The following is a 10030-nucleotide window of genomic DNA, read 5'->3' on the forward strand; positions in this document are numbered from 1 at the left end:
GCAATTCATTGTTTATATAAGCACATTAAAGACTGCCAGGATGCCCGCCATTAAAAAGCCATTGCATTTTGCTTAATCCAGTGTTTCCCCATATTATTTGACCACAGACCCCCTTTCTCCTAATAGCTATGTTCACATCACTTAGAACTAGTTCAGGGGAGCACTCTAGTTAAAAATCAGTTTTGAAGGTGCAGTTTCTCTTAGGAAATTTTTTCTCCTCTTCAGTACTGTTGTAATAGCAATCACAGTAGGTATGGTCGTCATTACTCCCTTGTCTTATGTTGCTGAGAAATGAGTTCCTGCTATAGGGAACATGAGTAGAGAAAATCTGTTATTTGAATAGGAAATTAACAGTGCAAAAATTAGGATGCAAGACATGGAAAGATATAAACAGATGCCTTAACGTGAGGCTTATACAACATTGTTTTTCTCATTAGATATATTCATTTGTTGATTGTTTTATGATGCCCTTAAAAAGGTAACTCCATAGGAAAGTAATTTATTGTGTTCAGCCAAAAAAAATTCTTTTTTGTTGTCTTTTTTTTTTTTTTTTGGCTGCTTTTGTCCTCATTCATTATTTCTCCTTACTGGGAGAACAACTTACCAAGTTCTTTAAGAAAGTCTTTGGTGTTCCCTTTCCTTCTCCAAGAAAAAGCAAACAAACAGTAATCTCCTACCTTATATAACTTTTGCTCATGTGTTCTATTTTCTAGATTTTTATAACTTTGGAATTGTGCTATAATTTACAAATGATTTAAGAACCATTGTTCATGAAAGTTGATAATATGTCCATGTGGTATCATCATGGAACTGAAAATTCTCTGCTCCATTGTTATCAGTGCTTTATAATTAAGCTCCTTGGTAACGGCACAACAAATGCTGCTTAATGCTTGTTTAGCTCCATCCAGGCTATTGGCCTTTAGAAAGTTAATAATTGAAGAGGACAACTCAGTTTATTATGTAATCTAGCTGAAGGGCAAAGTAAACCCTTGGATGGATATATGCATCCTCTAATAAAGTCAGTACAGTGTATGAACAAACAATGATAGGAAAAGTCATTGGGAGAAAGTTGAAAAATAGTTTTTGAGTAGCTTATACTAATAGTACCTTGCATTTGTATCACAGTCTTTAAAGCTTGGCTACATAAATGCTTTTTTTTTTTTTTTTTTTAATTAAAGCAGTAAATTAGGTCTTCTTACTCTCATTGTTTGAAAGGAAATAACTGGGACATTGATTTGTTAAGTGATTTGCCAAATACCACTTGGCTAATAAAGGGACAGAGCTCAGATCTGAAACATTTTTCTAACCTCTTGTTTGTGCTTTTTCTAACGTTAGACTTTCATGACCTTTGATTCATACACTAAGAGCATGTTGTTTTCTTGTCTCTGCCTATACAAAATTTTTATTTAGTAGTTTCTTCTGCCCCCGTATTTTTAAAATGAAATTTTAAACAAAACTGATTTATTGAAGTAAAACATACGTATACATGAAAAGGAGTCCATAGATGGCTCAAACTGTTAAGCACTAGTCTATGAGCTAAAAGGTTGGCAGTTCGAACCCATCTAAAGGCACGTTGGAAGACAGGCCTGGCGATATGCCTCCAAAAGGTCACAGCTTTGAAAACACTATGGAGCAATCCTACTCCACACATGTGGTATCTTTATGAGTGGGATTGACTAGATGGCAACTAGCAGCAATAACATACATGGAAAAGTAAACAATTCGTATGTTTACAATTCAATAAAATTTCACAAAATGAGCACAACCAGGTAACCCAACACCCAAGTAAGGAAAGTGGCATTACCAGGGTCCCAGAAGCTCCTTGAGTACCCCTCCCACTCACTATCCCTTCCCTCCAAAGGTAACCACTATACTGACTTCTAACATCATAGAGTAATTTTGCATGTTCCTCAACTTTATAAAATACAATTGTATATGATCTCTTTTGTACTTGGTCTATTTTATTCACATTCTTTCATCCATATAGATGTGGGCAGTGAGTCCAGAAACACCCACATGTCTAAAGACACTTAATTTATGTGAAAGGTGACATAAAAGAGTGGTAGATAATGGATGGATTTTTCAATAAATAGTGCTGGGTTAATTGGATATCCATATGGAAAAAATAAATTTGACTCCTACCTTTAGGCACAAAAAATCAATTCCAGATAGATTACAGATCTAAATCTGAATGGTAAAACAATAAGGCTTCTAGATTATAGCTGTTTTACTCTGGGTCATCTGAGAAGCAGATACTAAAGGGCAATTAGAAGTGCAAAAATCTTAATTAGGGGAAAAACCTTTGAGGGAAATTGGAAAGGAAAACAGGGAAGCAGAAAGAGCCATCAGCTTATAATGATGGCCTGACTTCTCCAATGGAGGTAGGGAAGGAAAAGTTGGGTGGGAAAGTCTTAGACTGCAGTGCAGTACTAAGAATGTTCAGCAAGATTGATAAAGTCCTCCAGCCAAACCCACCCATCACAGGAGCCTCACACCTCCTAGGAGCAGGCCTGTCTTAGTATCCCTGCCACACTCAGGCATGGGCTGGGAGCAGATGGTAGAAAGTGTGGCCTCCCTGAATATAGTGATAGATTTCAGAGAGCAGCAGCTGGAGCTCTCAGTTAATTATGCTCCCCAGAGTTGGAGATTTGTAGCCACTACAATGCCATAGGGGGAATATCTTCATGATTTTGGGATTGATAACGATTTCTTAAAAAGGACAGAGAAAGCACCAGTCATTTAAAAAATAAGCTATATTGCATTAAATTATGAACTTCTGTAAATCAAAATACACCTTTAAGAGAGTGAGAAAGAAAACCACAGAATGAGAGAAGATATTTGCAATACACATATGCATATGTAGCAAATATAAAGACTTTCTGTAAATCAATAACAACCTAACTGAAAATGGGTAAGAGGCTTGAGTAGTCAGTTTACAAGAGAGAATATCCCATCTCTATGTTTTTGTTTGTTGGTTTCTTTTTAAGTCAGTAGAGCAGGTTTGGGGTCGAATAAATGCAAGGATTTCTGTCCTTTGGGTGTTTACAACTTAGTAAGAGAGAAAAACATATAAAAGAAATACTTTCATGCCAGGTGTAATGTGTTAGGAGACTCTCGGTGGTGCAATCGTTAATGCACTTGGCTGCTAACCAAAAAGATTGGCGGTTCGATTCCACTCAGAGGCACCTCAGAAGAAAGGCCTGGTGATCTGCTTCGAAAAAATCAGCCATTGAAAACCCTATGGAGCACAGTTCTACTCTAACACGCAAGAGGTCTCCATGAGTCTGAATCAACTCGACAGCAACTGGTTTGGTATAATGTATTAAGTGCCGAGAGAGGCTGGATCTATTTCTGTGTGATTTCAACACAGAAAGTAATTTTCTTACTGGGGACACTAGGCAACACTTCATAGGGGTGGTCGCGTTTGAACTGGTTCTTGAATTAATAGTAGCATTTATATGCATAGACGATAGCAGAGTAGCTAGAGTTTAGGGAAGTGTTCAACAAAAGCATTGATAACTATTTTGTGACCAGATATTGGGAGGTCTTAAACATCATCAGCCAAACAGTCACTAACTTATGTAAATTAAGTACTAATATTGAGAAGATATTGATTTATAACATTAAAGTCTATGAATAAAATCATGTTTTGTTCTTCCTTCCAGCTTCTTTTGCTTAATCTCATCGATTCCTTAGATTTCTGAGGTTCTGAAAAGTCTGAGAAATGCATTGATGACACAAATATTTTCCTCTGACTTATTTCCAGGAAAGCAGCTGGAGTTTTTCTCAGGTTTTATTTTATGTAGCCTTCCTCTCCTGTTGTATCACAGTATTTAGTAATGGGATGGTTGACTTTTTGTACATTACAACATTTATGTCCTTGGCTAAATTGCTCTTAGCATACAGAGAGGGGACAGTGGTCAGATCCTTTTATTTGCATTATTTTCTTCCATGCTTTTGGTAAACCATAAAACTCTGTCAAGATCTTAGTGTGTACTACAGTTCCTCTCAAGTTTTTATAGGACACATGGGTGCCCAATTTCAAATTATCATGAGGATTAGAAAATGTCACTAGCAGAAATAAAAATTTGTAAAGAACATTTAACTTTTCAAAGCCGCTTGTTATTTCCTGATTTGTTTAATCAAGATAAATAAGAGATTACGATAATAACATCAGTGACCATCCTGAAATTAAGAATCGTGTTGTCTGGTGGTGAATTGTAAAGGACTAACTTGGAATTTTAGAGAGTATTTTTCCCCCAAACACTGTAATTATTCCTGAGAAGTAGCCAATAGAAACCTGTGAGCTACATGAGATTTAGAAGGAAAAAGAAATCAGCCTGATATTTTAGTAAGCATGTTAGAAATATGCATCTATACAAAAGTTGTCCTTCAAAAAACTCGAATTGGGAAGTTCTTCCTATGTTCCACTATTGTTTCTGTGACTCAGATCATTTGGGGTTTGTTTCACATTGGAATTACTTCTGGTTTATGAGCCTTATAATAAAGTCACTTTTTATTTCATGGTTTTATCTTCACTTTATTTTTTGACCAACACTAATATTGCATTCAACAGTTTCTGTGTGTACAATTCAGTGACATTAATTTCATGCTTAAGTTGTGCTACCTCCTTTTATGAGCTGTTCCTCCCCCATTAACATAAACTCACAGCCCCCTAAGATTCCTGTCTAATCTTTCTAGTTGCTGTTGTCAATTTGATCTTATTATAGATAGATCTTAAAAGAGCATAGTGCTCAAGACAGACATTTTTTACTAGTTAAGCTATTCTTTTAAGAAGACTTCAGGAGATATTTTTGGTTTAAGGTTTAACACTTTAAAGGACAGAGTATCTGGGGCTGGGGGCCTGGGGACCATAATTTTTGGGGACATCCAGGTCAACTGACATAACAGTTTATTAAGAAGATCTTTACATCCCACTTTGGTGAGTGGCATCTGGGAGCTTAAAAGCTTGCGAGTGGCCATCTAAGATACATCAATTGGTCCTGTCCCACTTGGAGCAAAGGAGAATGAAGAACACCAAAGACACAAGGAAAATATTAGCCCAAAGGACTAAGGGACCGCATATACCAAAGACTCCACCAGCCTGAGACGAGAAGAACTAGATGGTGCCCAACAACCACCAGTGACCACCCTGACAGGGAACACAACAGAGAGTCCTAGACAGAGCAGGAGAAAAATGTAGAAGAGAACCCAAATTCACAAAGACCAGTCTTAATGGTCAGACAGATACTGGAGGAACCCCTGAAACTTTGGCCCCCAGATGCACTGTTAACCCAGTACTGAAACCATTCCTGAAGCCCACCCTTCAGACAAAGATTAGACAGAACTATAAAACAAAAAATAAAACGTGAGGAGTGTGCTTCTTAGTTCAGTCAGATATACCAGACCAAATGGGCAGCTCCTGTCCAAAAGCAGGATGAGAAGGCAGGAAGGGACAGGAACTGATCGAATGACAAGGGAACCCGGGGTGCAAAGGGGGAGCGTGCTGTCACATTGTGGGGATTGCAAGTAATGTCACAAAACAGTATGTGTATAAATTTTTGTATGAGAAATTAACTTGAGCTGTAAACTGTCACCTAGAGCATAATTTAAAAAAAAAAAGTGAAAAAAAAAATTCAGTAATGGTAGCCTGTCACTATCTAGGTCTTCTGGTCTCATGGCAAAGGTGGCAGTTATTCATGTAGGCAATTAGCTACACATTCCACATCCTCCTTCTATTCCTAACTTTCCTTCTTCCTCTGTTGCTCCAGATAAATAGAGACCAATGGTGCCTTGGATGGCCACTTGCAAACTTTTAAGACCCCAGGCACTAAACAACGAACTAGGAGGTAGAACAGAAGCACTAAACACATTATTAGTCCAGTTAACTGGGATGTCCCATAAAACCATGACCCTAAGCTTCCCAAACCAAGGAACGAAATCTCATGAGGTTTCTAATAGTACATAAGCAGCCACAGCAGCTACTCTGTTTTTGTTTCTTGTCATTGTTGTAAGTATATCACACAACTTTTGCCAGTTCATCATTTTACAGGTGTACAACTTACTGACAGCAATTACAATAATCAGCTGTGCAACCCTACCCTTACTCAATAAGATTTTTCCATCACTGTTATCCCACCTCTTTCCCTCTCCCTCCTGCCCCTGGTAACCTCTAATAATCTTTGGTCTCTATACATTTGCCTTTTTATATAAGTGAGGTCATACAATATTTGTCCTTTTGTGATTGACTTATTTCACTCAGCATAATGTCTTCGAGCTCCATCCATATTGTAGCATGTATCAAGACTTCATTTCTCCTCCTGGCCGATTAGTATTCCACTGTACGTATGTACCACATTTTGTGTATCCATTCATCTGTTGATGGATATTTAGGTTGTTTCTATCTTTTGGCCATTGTGAGTGCTGAAATGAACACTGATGTACAAGTCTCTGAGTCTCTGCTTTCAAGTCTTTTGGGTATATACCTAGTAGTGGAATTGCTGGGTCATATGGTAGTTCTACTTTTAGTTTTTTAAGGAACCGTCACACTGTTTTCCATAACTGCTGTTCCATTTTGCATTCCTCCCAACAATGGACAAGAGTTTAAATTTCCCCACATCCTTGCCAATATTTGTTATTTTCCGTTTTTATTTTTTATTTCTCTTAGGTATCCTAGTGGGAGTGCAATGGTATCTCATTATGGTTTTGATTTGCACCTCTCTAATGGCTAATGATATTGAACATCTTTTCATGGGTTTGGTGGCCACATTTGAATGTCCTCTTTGGTGAATGTATTATATTTTGTCACTATGATTTATACAAAAGGATGGTCCATCATGTCCAGAGAAATGAAACTGAAGCAAAGGGAAATTGCCAAATTCCTCAGAATAGATAAAAGAAATTTCAGAACACAGACAGTCTGGTATGACTGATTCATGCATTGAACAAGATGTTGAACTTATTTTAGCAAAGCTTTCTGTTGACTTTGAATAGAAGCTGCTTAACTTCCAGCAAGATGTGATTAAATTGAAAAAAAAAATTAAAAATATGAGTGCAGTTGAATAGCAAAACATCAGCATCAAAATTCACGTAATTGGTATCAACAGCTTGAAAGAAAATCTCAGAGACAGAAATGGAGCATCCTTTTAAACAATGCTGTATCACCTATTCTTTTGAGGGCAGAGAACATTATGTGGAAAATTAAGATGGGATTTGGAAGATTTGGAATCTGAAAGTGAAAAATTTTAGGAATACCTCAGCCAATTTACTTAGCTTATATTTTTCTCTTTCTGCACATGCAAGAATGTGTTATAAATATATGTGTAAGTAATAGTTTTTTTAATAAGTGTGAACTAAAAATTCTAAGCAATAAGAAAGTGTTGTGTTGTAGTTTAATTGGCGGTCGTTTTATGTTCTGGTACTACTACATAAAAATGTTGCATCTACAACTGATAGCATCTTGGAGTTGACGAAATCAAGTATTAAGAATAACCTAAAATTTTAGAGATCCAGTTATTGGGCTGAGTCTTATTGATAAATTATGTTGTTGTTGTTGTTGTTAGGTGCTATCAAATTGGTTCTGACTCATAGCGACCCCGCGTACAACAGAATGAAACACTGTCCTGCACCATGCTCGTGATCATTGCCATGCTTGAGCCCATTGTTGCAGCCACTGTGTCAGTCCGTCTCTTCCTCTTTCTCACTGATCCTCTGCTTTACCAAGCCTGATGTCCTTCTCCAGGGACTGGTCCCTCCTGATAACATATGCAAAGTATGTGAGATGAAGTCTTACTATCCACCTTTTAAGGAACATTCTGGCTGTACTTCTTCCCAGACAGATTCGTTCGTTCTTTTGGCAGTCCATGGTATATTCAATATTCAGTATTCTTCACCAACACCGTAATTCAAAGGCTTCAGTTCTCCATTATTATCTCTCATTATTTTATATTTTAATTTTCTGCCTTCTACTTGTGTTGAAGTTACAATAATTCATGATGTCCTCCTTTGCCTTTTATTCAAATTTTAGCATATGTAATTTTTAGTATATTATAGATTTCTCAAAAACTGTAGTTATAGATAGTGATTCATTCCAATATATTGCTTCTTAAAGTTCTTAATTTGCCCAAGCATGATCCATGCCTAAAAATGCATGCAATTTTTTTGTATATGTACACTTTTGTGGACAAAGTATCTGTAGTTTTAATCTGTTCTCAGAGATTTATTATGTAAAAAATGTTAAGCCTGGGTTGAGTGATATATGGAAAAAAGAATATGATCTTTAATTGAAATCTCTTCCTTAAGTTTTGTGTATTCAAATGTAATATTTGAAATAGATCCACTCTTCAAAATCTGAGCTATGGGTATAAAAATATTTAAAAAAAAAAAAAAGAGAGAGAGAGGAGAGCTGAACTGGGAGATTAGGAATAAAGAGAAGAGATAGTGGCTGGGAGATTCTTTCTGGCTTTTTGTTTAGACCTTTTCATTTTAGTGACGATATGCACTATAGTTTTTTAGGTCTACATTTTTTTATTATTGTAAGGTATATATCAGGTTAACTAATTTCTGCAAGATTGTTGCTTAGCAAATTTTGTTTTAATGCATTAATTTTCTACAGATGACATTTTCTGAATAGTTATGATATAGAAGAAAAAAGACCATTTCTTCATCCAAATTAATTATTTGTTGGCAATAAATCAAATTTTTAATTGAAACAAGCGACAATACAATTTGAAATGCTATCAACTTGAATTGTATTAAATATGTATTAATTTTTTGTTAATTTAACAAAGAAACAAAGATGAACATGAGCTTGTATTTTTCAATATGAATATATTGTGCATTCCTAAGTTTTTTTTTCCATTGAAGTTGAGATCTAGTGTATATTCACTACTGTATGCATTTGAAAGATAAATAGGAAAAGAAGTTGCAATAATGAATCCTGAAAGGGTAGGGGAAATAGCAGACTCATGTTTTATTCTCAGATCCCAGCTTAGTTGTTATCACAGAGTAAATGTGCTGATTATCTTCTGTTTGCCTCTAGAGATCCATTCTTCTCTGGGCTCTGCTCTGTGCCCAAGAAGGTTGATCTCAATGGACTGCAATATCCAAAACCAACAGCCTTTTAACCCATTGGGTTCAGCCAGTGGGAGACACAGGCAAGAGTCTGGGGGACAGGTGGAGAGAGAGGTCACAGTATTGATCCTTGAGCCTCCCGGGGCTAGGGTTTGGTTGAGAAAAACAAATCCATCTACCCTGGGCCATGTCTCCTGTCAGATTGTTCTTTTTTCACAAGTCCCACACTTAACTGACTAGTTCCAGTAACATTGCTCCCTCTCCTGTCCCTTCAAGAACTAGGGACATCCTTTTGTTGTTAGTCCCTATATGCTTCACTGTTGGTTCCCTCGACCCTGCCTTCACCTCACTTTGAGCACGCCATCTGTTTATTTCTGGATAATACCCACTGCCTGAAATAGTTGGTATTTAGTTTATGTCCTTTGGGACTAAATTTTGAAATGAATGTAAGTATCTGAATATACAGAATCCAAGAAACAATTTCATTAAAGAATAAAAAAGGTGATAAATACTTGATAGATACTTGAATGCATGCCATGCAGTAATGTCCATTAGCAGTTGAATATTTAGCTACTTTTCTAGAATATATTCCCATCTTATATTCACAAATGTACATTTATAATAGGAAACTATGTTTTTATTATTGTCAGAAAGATTAATAGAAGGAAAGTTTATTTAAATGATTACATTTGTGAATTTAGTTAAGCGAGTCAAGTGTCTCAGCTTCCTCAATGTTTTTTGCAATCATTTTGACTGACAAATGTAATTTTCACTGAATAAGGTTAACTTATTTTTTATCTTTATAGGATTTGGAGATATTATATGATTGGTCATCTTAGATTGGCAAACTATTATTGTTTGTATTCATTAGATATAGAAGGTTAAGTCACCTAGATATAAAATGATTTGTTCAAAATCATATTTGTTAAAAGTTGATAGGTTGGTTTTGAATCTCAGA

The sequence above is a fragment of the Trichechus manatus genome, unplaced genomic scaffold (assembly GCF_000243295.1).
Source record: "Trichechus manatus latirostris isolate Lorelei unplaced genomic scaffold, TriManLat1.0 scaffold00274, whole genome shotgun sequence".
In the NCBI taxonomy this organism is placed as follows: domain Eukaryota; kingdom Metazoa; phylum Chordata; class Mammalia; order Sirenia; family Trichechidae; genus Trichechus; species Trichechus manatus.